The sequence below is a fragment of the Eptesicus fuscus genome, chromosome 6 (assembly GCF_027574615.1).
Source record: "Eptesicus fuscus isolate TK198812 chromosome 6, DD_ASM_mEF_20220401, whole genome shotgun sequence".
Classification (NCBI taxonomy): domain Eukaryota; kingdom Metazoa; phylum Chordata; class Mammalia; order Chiroptera; family Vespertilionidae; genus Eptesicus; species Eptesicus fuscus.
In genome coordinates, this window is record NC_072478.1 from 23885782 (window position 1) to 23896639 (window position 10858).

At 47.3% G+C, this 10858-nt stretch overlaps 1 pseudogene; it reads left to right on the forward strand.

The window, feature by feature from the left end:
- Positions 1-3333: 3333 nt before the first annotated feature.
- LOC129149572 (adrenodoxin-like) lies at positions 3334-5331 on the forward strand (annotated as a pseudogene).
- The last annotated feature ends 5527 nt before the right edge of the window (positions 5332-10858 follow it).

The window sequence follows — 10858 nt, forward strand, 5'->3', positions numbered from 1 at the left end:
GGCCTTACTGCTTTTTATTAACAGAATTTTGAACTGATAATCTATTCACATGATATAAAATGTCAAATGTGCAAGAGGATGTGAGAGGAAAGAGTCTATATCTTCCTCCCCCAGATACCCTCCTCCTTAGCAGCTGTTGTAAAGTTTTTTGTGTCTCTCTACACAGATATTTTACTCACAACGATGCTTAATTGTATTTCTGTTGCTGTTTTTCACATAAATAATAGACATTCTGCATCTTCCTCCCCCCAACTTGAAAACCTTTCTTTCTTAAAAAAAAAAAAAAAAAGATAATTTATTTTAGAGAGAGAGAAACATCAATTTATTGTTCTACTTATTTATAAATTTATTGGTTTATTCTTGTATGTGCTTGAACTGCAAGCTAACCAACTGAGCTACCCAGCCAGGGCTGAAGATCTTTCATAAACAAATAGAGCTTGAGATTAACGAAAAGTTTGGTAAAATTGATCGCACCTGTATTCAAATGATTAAGTTTAGAATTTTCCAGGTCATGATGAAGGTGATAACTGGCTTTTAACACTAACTGGCTTTAACTCTAAAGTTTAGAGATCAGATCAGCAATGTCTCTTGACACAAACTGGCTCAGAAGCAGGGCAATTTGGCTAAGCTAACAGCGCTACCAAGTGGTAGAACAAGGAAGGTTTCTAGTTTTCTGACTCCCAAGTCTGCAGACCAATGATTTTTCATCTGGTGTGCCACAAGAATTTTTTAAATTAACTTCAGAGAGGAATGGAGAGGGAGAGAGATAGGAACATCAATGATGAGAGGGAATCCTCGATCGGCTGCCTCCTGCATACACCCCCCACTGGGGATCGAGCCCACAACCTGGGCATGTGCCCTTGACCAGAACCGAACCTGGGACGCTTCAGTCCGCAGGCTGACACTCCATCCACTGAGCCAAACCAGCTAGGGCATGCCACAAGAATTTTTAAAACATGCAATACCTGACTGTTCAGTCAGGGGCACCTGCCTTTTTCCCCTTAGAATTATATTGCCAAATTTAAAAAAATGACAACACCCCTGAGTGGTGTGGCTCAGTTGGAGAATCTTCCCGTAGTACACCGAAGGGTGGAGGGTTCAATTCCTGGTCAGAGCATGTACCCAGGCTTTGAATTCAATCCTGGTCGGGGTTCATGCAAGAGGCAACCAATCAATGTTTCTCTCTCAAATCATAAAAAAAATAAAAGGACAATAGCCATCCAGTGTGAATGAATCAAAATTATATCTATGTTTTTGTTCGATGGGCAGAAAGTGTATTTTTTGGTATGCTGCAGAATTTCGGTAATTTATGTGTGCCATGAGATAAAAAAGGTTGAAAATCGCTGCTGTAGACCTTTCTTGGGAGGCACCCAAGGTTACATTTTTTTAAAGAACTTGCTTTTGAGGATCTTATTCCTCTAAGGCAGCCCCTATCAAAGGGGCCCCACGCAAAGGGGCAGGTAGGATCCTGATTTCCAACAGCCACCTCTATGGAGGATTCCTGGACACCTTTGGAGAGTTTTTCAACCTCAAAGGATTGCTGGAGCAGCCAGTCTGGAGTGGATGCTGAAGAAACAGTTAATGATTGTGATTATTACCTATTAGATTTGTGCCCATTCAACCTGGTGTGTCGTGTTTTGTTTTACTAGAGCCTTTAATTTTTAAATGTTTTAATGATTTTCAGGGAGAGGGATAGACAGAAACATTGGTGAGAGAGAAACATCATGGATTAGCTGCCTCCTGCATACCTCCTCCTGGGGATCGATCCCACAACCTGGGGATGTGCCCTGACTGGAAATGGAACCATGATCTCTCGGTTCCTGGGTTGATGCTCAACCACTGAGCCACAGCAGCCAGGCCAACCTGGTGTTTTTAATTGAGAAGATCCACTGGGCTGCAGTGAAAGTGTAGAGGAAACTAAAACGCCCTTAAAAGTGTAGTTTACCTGGGCCCACACCTTCCCCGCCCACCAGGAGCTGCTGCATGAGAGGTGTTCAGCCCAACCTCTGACTTGCTACATCTGTCATGCTCCTTGTCCGTGGTCTCTACTTGGTTACCATACAAGATGGAGACCCCAGAAGCCATCTTCCTTCTCTTACCCCTGTATTGCCACCCCAACCCAGCCTCCTACCTTTGCCTTTCCATTACAACATAGTTAACAATTTCTGTATGCACAACCATTCTCTTACTTGCTTGCCTTAACTGATACCCCCTGTCATCTGGCTACACCCCGTTCTCCCCATTGCACCCTCCCCTCATTGGCTGAAGATTAAGGTCTATCCCCATCCTCTTGTGCATCCTCTTGCACTTCCTCTAAACAGGTTCTGCCATCCTCAGGGCTTTTTAAAAAAAATACACTGAGCCCGGCTGGTGTGGCTCAGTGGTTGAGCATCCACCCTGGAACCAAGAGGTCTCCGGTTCAATTCCCGGTCAGGGCACATGCCCAGGTTTCGGGCTCAATCCCCAGTGTGGGGTGTGCAGGAGGCAGCTGATGGATGGGTCTCTCTCATGGATGTTTCTATCTCCCTCTCCCTCTCCCTCTCCCTTCCCTTCTGTAATCAATAAAAATATGTTTTTTTAAAAAATAAAAAATACACTGAGTGGCCAGATTATTATGATCTCTGAACGCATAATAATCTGGCCACTCAGTGTAGACTGACCACAGAGTTGTGATTTTAAAATAAGGTTTTTCCATGTATAAGAACTGCATTGTGGGTAGTTAGAAGCAGAGGTCTTACTAGCCAGAGGCTGGGGGCCACTATCTCCTGGTCCCTTGACATAACAAGATTTGCAAGCTTTCCCTTATACATAAGTACACTGAGTGGCCAGATTATTACGCGTTCAGAGATCATAATAATCTGGCCACTCGGTGTATATTTTTATTGATTTCAGAGAGGGAGACAGAGAAACATCAATGATGAAAGAGAATCATTGATTGGCTGTCTCCTGCATGCCCCCTACAAGGGATTAAGCCCACAACCTGGGCATGTGCCCTGATTGGGAATCGAACCATGACCTCCTGGTTCATAGGTCGAAGCTCAACCATTGAGCCGCATTGGTCAGGCCATCCTCAGGACTTTAATATCCTCATGAACATCATCCACTTGTCTTCCTCATCTTGTGAGAATAAACAAGTAATCTTCTCTGTCAAAGAACAGTTTAGACAGCCGCCATTTTGGACTGTGTGACTTGGCAGCCACCATGTTGGCCGCATGGCTTGCAGCTCCCGTGGGGACTGCCATCTTGAAACAGCAAAGGACAGCCTCTCCCTTTGAATTAGCAAATCAGGAAAGACGGTGCGCCTGAGCTCCAATCAAGAGTGAGGGACAGGTCATGGGCAACAGGGATTATAAAGCCGAGCAGACCCCCTGCTCGGTGTGTGCATGCTTCCAGGCCATGTGCGTGTGCACCCTTCTCCATAGAAGTAAAGATGTTTGCCTTGCTGCCTGGCTCCCAAATATGTTTTGTGTTCTACCAGGACCCCTGAATTTGGGGGCTTGCCTTTTTTCAAAAAATATTTATTTTTATTGATTTCAGTGAGGAAGGGAGAGGGAGAAGGAGAGAGAAACATCAATGATGAGAGAGAATCATTGATCGGCTGCCTCCTGCACGTGCCCCCCGCCCCCCACTGGAAATCAAGCCTGCAACCCAGGCATGTGCCCTTGGCTGAATTGAACCTGGGACCTCTCAGTCTGCAGGCTGATGCTCTATCCACTGAGCCAAACCAGCTAGGGCTCGCCTTATTTCTTACAATCTTCATAGATTTCTCCTGCCAACTCCCCTGATTATACCCAAGAACTCTCCTTGAAAGCTTTTTGAACCATGCCAGCTGCCTTCCCACTGTCTCAGAGTGGACATGTGTTAACCACAGTGCTATGGGGAATCACCCCTCTGCCCAGCTCAATCTGTAGTTCATTGTCAGATTCCTATTGCTTGACTCCAAAATTAGGCCCGTGAGCCCAGCTGGTGTGGCTCAGTGGTTGAGCATCGACCCAGGAACCAAGAGGTCACTGGTTTGATGCCCAAGTTTCGGGCTCAGTCCCCAGTAGGGAGTGTGCAGGAGGCTGCCAATCGATGTTTCTCTCTCATCAATATTTCTTATCTCTCCCTCTCCCTTTCTCTCTCTCTCTCAAAAGTAATAAAAAACCCCAAAACACGTTTAAAAAAAAACACACAAAAACAAAAACTAGGCCTATGACCTAGCCACAGTAATTAGTTTAGTAGTAAGTGACAAAATTGGCCAGCCGGAGCCAGTGGTCACCAGGTCTTGAGACTTTGGAGCAATAGAAGCCTTCATTTCTCTGATGTTGAAGCCAAGGAAATATAAGTGTGGTTAAGGGATTGGGAGTGTCCCTTCATGAAAGAACTTGGCAGAGAATGAAACCAATCCAGAAGAAAGCTGAGCCAAAAGATGGAGCTGGAAAACAGTATTGTGTTTCCTCAAAAAATTAAAACTAGAATTACCACATGGTCTAGCAACTGAGAGCAGGGGCTGGAAGAGATATTTGCACACCCATGTTCATAGTAGTATTCACCATAGTCAAAAATGGAAGCAATCCAAGTGTCCACCAGTGGATGAATGAATACAGTAGAGTATTATTTAGCCTTAAAGAGGAAGGAAATAGGACGGGTTTATAGGGCACCGGAAGGCGGAGCCGGCCCGGAGCTGCCTCTCCGGCCCCAGCCCGCCCGGCCCCGGCCTGGCGTGACGCCCGCAGCTCCCGCCCGCACTCCGGCACCCGCCTCGCACTCGCTGCCGGGCGCCCGCGTCGCACCCGGTAGTCACCGGCCCCCCGGCTGTGGCCGCGGCGGGGGGCGCCCGGCTTCTGCGCGCCTCCTTCGCGGCCCTGGGCGGCGCGGCCCGGCGGGGGCTGCTCGTCGCCGGAGCCCGCGTGGCAGCCGGCGGCCTCCGGGGAGCCGGGCCCGGGCGGCGGCGCGGGGAGGCGGCCGCTGAGCCTGCGGGCCCCAGCGCGTGGCAGCTCCGAAGATAAAAGAACAGCCCACGTTTTTGAAACCGTGACGGTGAAATAGCAACAACCAAAGGAAAAACCGGTGACTCTCCGCTAGATGTTGTGATTGAAAATAATCTACTAGCAGCTACCGATGGTTTTGGTGCGTGTGCGGAGCCCTGGCCGGCTCTGCCTGCCGCCTCGGCTCCGAAAAGCACATCCACGGGAAACGAAGCCATCACCGATGGGAATGACACGCAGATCCCGACGGGGCTGCCAAACCCGCTTGACAAAGTCTATGGACAAAGGGACTGTTCAAGCACCGGATGCCATGTCCGATGCCAGACAATCCATCGATATGGGCGAGAATTCCTAAGATAGAATAAATGGGAATATTTTCACAAAATGTTATCTATTTTTACAATTATTATTTCTTAATTAAACGAGAGCATGGATGAATGGGTTTACTATGATGACCCGCTTTACTACTTGAACTCACCTTGCATAACTACTGAATTTTGTAGTCTGAAAGGATGCAATCTTTATTTTGTTTAAACTATAAAAAGCAAATCAAATGTTAGAAAACATATGATAAAATGCTACATATTTTACCTTGTTTGTTTAGCAACTTTAGCAAAATGTTTTCATATAAATTCTATGCCTATTTGCCTATAAAGTCGGTTTAAAAAGGTACTATCTCTGTGAGATGTGGGTGAAGGCAGAGATCCAAGATCGCTTGTCTAGGGCCAGACGGTGAATTAGAAAATCTGTACCAGAACCCGCATCTTGTCACTACAAATGTAATGTTTAGATCGAAACTGGAGAAATTATGAATATCTTATTTATAGTAGTAATTAGTGTGAATGTGAATGAAAAAAAAAAAAAAACACCTGTTGTTTCGTGCACTGATTAATTTCAAAGACAGTTGTAACCTTATAAATAAACTAGAGGCCCAGTGCATGATTGAATCATGCACGTGTAGGGTCCCCTACACGCTTTCGCTTTTGATCACGGCCTGTCCGCTGGTGCACCAGGCCTTTCAGAAGCCTCCGGCGCGGCGAAGGCTTCTGAAAGGCCTGGTGCCTGAGCGGACAGGCACCCAGCTCCCCCGCTTTTGATGGTCCGCGGTGGGACGTGAGCTCGCTGCCCCAGAGGCCCCTTCTGTGCCGCAGCACAGCCATGGCGCAGACCCTGAGCTCGAGCTGCCACTGGCGACGCAAGCTCAGCATCCCGCCGGCCCAATCGGCCACCCCGGCCACCCCGAGTCCCACCCCCCCGTGCCTCCTGGCCAATCGCGGGCATAGCAAAGGTACAGTCAATTTGCATATTTGTCTATTAATAGGTAGGATGTTTCAAAAAAATTTTTAAAAAGGAAGGAAATTCTGATACATGCTACAACATGGATGAACCTTGAAGGCATTATGCTAAGTGAAATAAGCCAGTCACAAAAGGACAACTACTGTATGATTACACTTATAGGAGGTCCCTAGAGGAGTCAAACTCACAGAGACACAAAGAATGATGGAGAATGATGGGTGCCAGGGGGAGGGGGAATGAGGAGTTGTTTAATGGGACATAGTTTTAGTTGGGGGAGATTAAAAGAGTCCTGGAACTGGATGGTGGTGATGATTGCACAGCAATGTGAATGTACTTAATGCCACTGAACTGTACACTCAGAAAGCGGTTAAGGTGAGCCCAGCCAGTGTGGCTCAGTGGTTGAGCCTCGACTCATGAACCAGGAGGTCATGGTCTGATTCCTGGTCAGGGCACATGCCCTGTTTTCCAGCTTGATCCCCAGTAGGGGGTGGGCAGGAGGCAGCCCATCAATGATTCTCATTGATGTTTCTATCTCTCCCTTCTCCCTCTAAAAAATCAATAAAAACATTTTTTAAAAAACGTTTAAGGTGAAAAAGAAAAGAAATGAAAGAAAAAAATTGTTACGGTGCATTTATGTGTATTTTATAACAATTTTTAAAATTAAAATAAAAAATGGAGTGAAAGTGAAACTAAGTTGGGGCCACATCGTTGGAGCTACAGGATGTTGAGAGTTGTGGGGAAAAATACACATATAGTCAGACATAGTGATGCTATCATTGTGCCTGTGTGGGGCCTAAACCACCTTATGGTCATCATCTTCACCTGCCAGGGTTCTCACTGTTGCCCTAGTTCCTGCTCTCTCATCCCACAGAGCAGCTATGTGTGACTTTGCCTGCTGGTCCTCCTCATTCTGAGACCTGAGACTTGCCTTTGGAGCAACCTCTCCTCCACTTTGTCCTGCCTTCACCCTGGGTCTGGCCCATCGGGAGCCCATGGCTCCCCTGGTCCAATGACTGGTTTGGAGATGACATTTTGCTGAAACGGGCCAAAGGAGAGGCAGCTCTAGAATTTGCCTTCGATCAACTTGGAAGTTCTCTCTGCTGGTGCCACTGGCCTGGGAGGATGTAAGCCCATGATACACAGCTTGATGTGTCCTTTAACACCTTACTCCAATTGTTCACTCAAGCACCCTCTCACCTCAGGGCCTTTGCCCTGGCTGTTTCCTCCGTCTGAAGCACTCTTCCCTCCATACACAGAGCTCCCTCCTTCTCTCAGCGCTCAACTCTCCTGCCCTGATCATCTTTTCTTAAAGGGCACTATCCAATTACCCTGCTGTATTTTTCTTCAAAGTGTTTATCATCACCTATTGCATATTTAGTTACTGTCTCCCTTGTTAGATGGTAAACTCTGACACCAGGCAACAAGGTCCTTGTTCACTCCTGTATATCTGCTATGTGAAGTGTCTGGCTTAGAGCGCTCGAAACAGCAGGGAGGGAACGCCTGGGTCTCCCCCACACCTGTGCCCACTATGCCCACGTCAGTCCAGCCTCACAGATAGATGAGCCGAAGGGAACTCCCCACATCCCTTAATCTACTTTTTTTATTATACATTTGTGTGTTTTTAAAATATATTTTTATTGATTTCAGAGAGGAAGGAGAGGGAGAGAGAGAGATAGAAACATCAATGATGAGAGAGAATCATTGATCGGCTGCCTCCTGCAAGGCCCCCACTGGGGATCGAGCCCACAACCTGGGCACGTACCCTTGACCGGAATCGAACCTGGGACCTTTCATTTCGCAGGTCGACGCTCTATCCACTGAGCCAAACCGGCTAGGGCCCTTAATCCATTTTTTTTTTAAATTAAGGTATAATATCCACAATCATAATTGTACAGCTTGGCATATATTTTTATAGTATACATCTGTGTAAGCACCACCCCAATCAAAATAAGGAACATTGTCACCATCCCAGGAAGTTCCTTCCTAGCCAATCCCCAGCCCTTTTCTTACATGACCAGGATTAGCTTTACCTGTTCTAGAATGTTACAGAATTGGAAACATACAGCATGGCCTTCTTTGTCTGTTAGTTTTCTGGGCCACTTTGAGTATTTGGCCAGCCTGTAACTGGTTAGCACACCTCTGCCTGCATGCCTCCTTTTGACTCCCCTCCCGCTGGCCTCATCCAGGATCACTCTGGATCTGTACCTCTCAGAGTTGCAAACCACAGAAATGAATGCTGGCCAATCCAAGAGGAAAAGATCTTGAGTAAAGTCTGTTGGTAACTCACAGACCATCCAGGAGGGCAGCTGTTGGGTGACACAGTGAAGAAACCATCACGTGGCCTTGCCCTCATGGAGCTGACCTGGGGGCGGGGCCGGGGGCGGGGCGCAGGCAATACACAAGTAGTAAAGTACATTGTATGTCCCCTGGTGGCAAGAGCAATGGACAAAAATAAGGGGTGGGGGGCGTGCTGGGCTGGGGTTGGTGCAATTTTAAGTCGGACAGCGCACAGGAAAATCCTTATGGGGAGCTGAGGGATGGAGGGCAAGCAGATTACTGGGAAAAGAGCCTCCCAGGCAGAGAAAACAGTGCAAAGTCCCAGCGGCTGACTGTGCTTATAGAAGCAGCAGCAAGGAGGATCAAGGGGCTGGAGTGGGGCAAGTGAGGGAGGAGGGGAGGAAAGGACATTCAGATGGTCCTTGTGGAGTCCTGTGACCCACATGCGGACAGTGGCTTTCACTGAGTGCACTGAAAGCTGTGGGAGGATTTGGGGCCGTGAAGGGATAGGATCCGCCCTGCATCCCTCCCTTGCACACACCTGCAAGTGTCTGCACGTCTCTGTCAACCCCAGCTAAATCCAACTCTCTGCCTGCACCTCTCACCTTGAAAGTTGAGGGGCAGGAAGAAAGACCCCCCCCCCCACACACACACACACAACCTCCCTGACATTCCTCGTTTATGTGGTGCTTTCCCATGCAACGGGATGATTTCTCATACTTCCTTCTCACAGCTTCCAACATCTCCCTACACCCCACACTCAGCTGATGGCCTTCCTTCCTATTTCCCAACAAAACAGTCCCTGTGTCCATATTATTCTGCCACCGTAGCCAGGAGCACTAGTGCCCGTATTCCCTACCTTCCACTTAGCCCCAGATGCCCCTCTTTGGTTCTCCCCTGCATCCACTTTTTCTTCTTCTTCTCTCCCCAGGGCGCAGACTTCACCTCTGTCTACACCAAGCATGTCAAACTCGAGGCCCGCGGGCTGCCTGTGGCCCACAACAAATATTCTTTCGGCCCAGCCAATATAACAGTATGTAAGAAACATTTTAATAAAAATTTTGTAACTTAATTTTTACTATATCCTGTTATACATAATCCTATATAATAAGAGAGGAATATGCTAATTATGTGAGGTGTAACGACCGACCACGTAATGACTGGATCACGGATCTGCAGGAGAGTGGGGCAGTGAACTACAAGCAGGCAGCGGAGGAGAGCTGCAGGAGGGGGCAGGGCAGGAAGCTCTGAGGAGGGGACGGGGGAGCTACAGGAGGGCAGCAGTGACCTAAGGCACAGGGATTCATGTGCAGGGCTACTAGTTATTAATAACGAACTACAACGTTTGCTAATGACTGATTACTATAATCATGTTGCATTCATTTCCCTTATGCACCTTACATGCAGATGCACTATTTCTCTCCACTAATACTAGTGGGGAATATTTTAGCAGCCAATTGCCACGTCATTAGTCTTATACTGACTTGTTTGGTGTGTGCAACAGGAAATATTTCGCTTTCGGAGAACAAGAAAAATAGGTTTATTTGTGTTATGTTTATTAACTTGTGCAGTTATTCAGTGTCTGGTAAGTTAATGTTCAAGCAAAAATATTAATTTTTATTAAAATGTTCTATTATTTTATGTTAATGATTACTCATTCACTTCAGCCCTTTGTATTCAGCATGTCTCTACCGAAATAAACCTACATTTCTATGAAAATTGAAGCTTTTGTTTTTTTGCGGCCCACAGAAACTTAAACCTTGTTTATTTGGCCCGTGTTAGCCTTTGCGTTTGACATGCTTGGCCTACACTCACTTTCCAGGTGACCCTAGGAAGCCAGATGACTTGAAAGACCATTCCTGGTTGCATGCCTCCGGCCTTGGAACTCTCCCCTGAAGGTCGGGCACACACATCCAACCATCTGTCTGACAACTTCCCTTGGAAATGTTACGTTCAGTGGGTCCAAAATCAACCTCCCTGTACAGAACACAGAACACTGTGCTGCCCAGATCCCTTTGGATCTATTTTATTGTTTCTTTGCATCATTGCCAGGGTTTTGTGTGCTTTTGTCTGATGGCCTGCACCTGCAACTCTCAGAGCACTACCCTGGGCTCTGGGCCGTTTGCTACACATTCAGAGAATCAGAAGTGCCCGGGAGCTTAAACGTTCCCCTTGGGTGACCTTCGGTCAAGGACTTACCAATGTAGGACAACTCGAAAATATCACATCCTCCAGAGCTCCCTGCAGGACCAGGCAACGGGTGCCCTCTGCAGGATTCTGCCTGAGCTTGCTCCCCAACAGCTCTGCTTACTCTT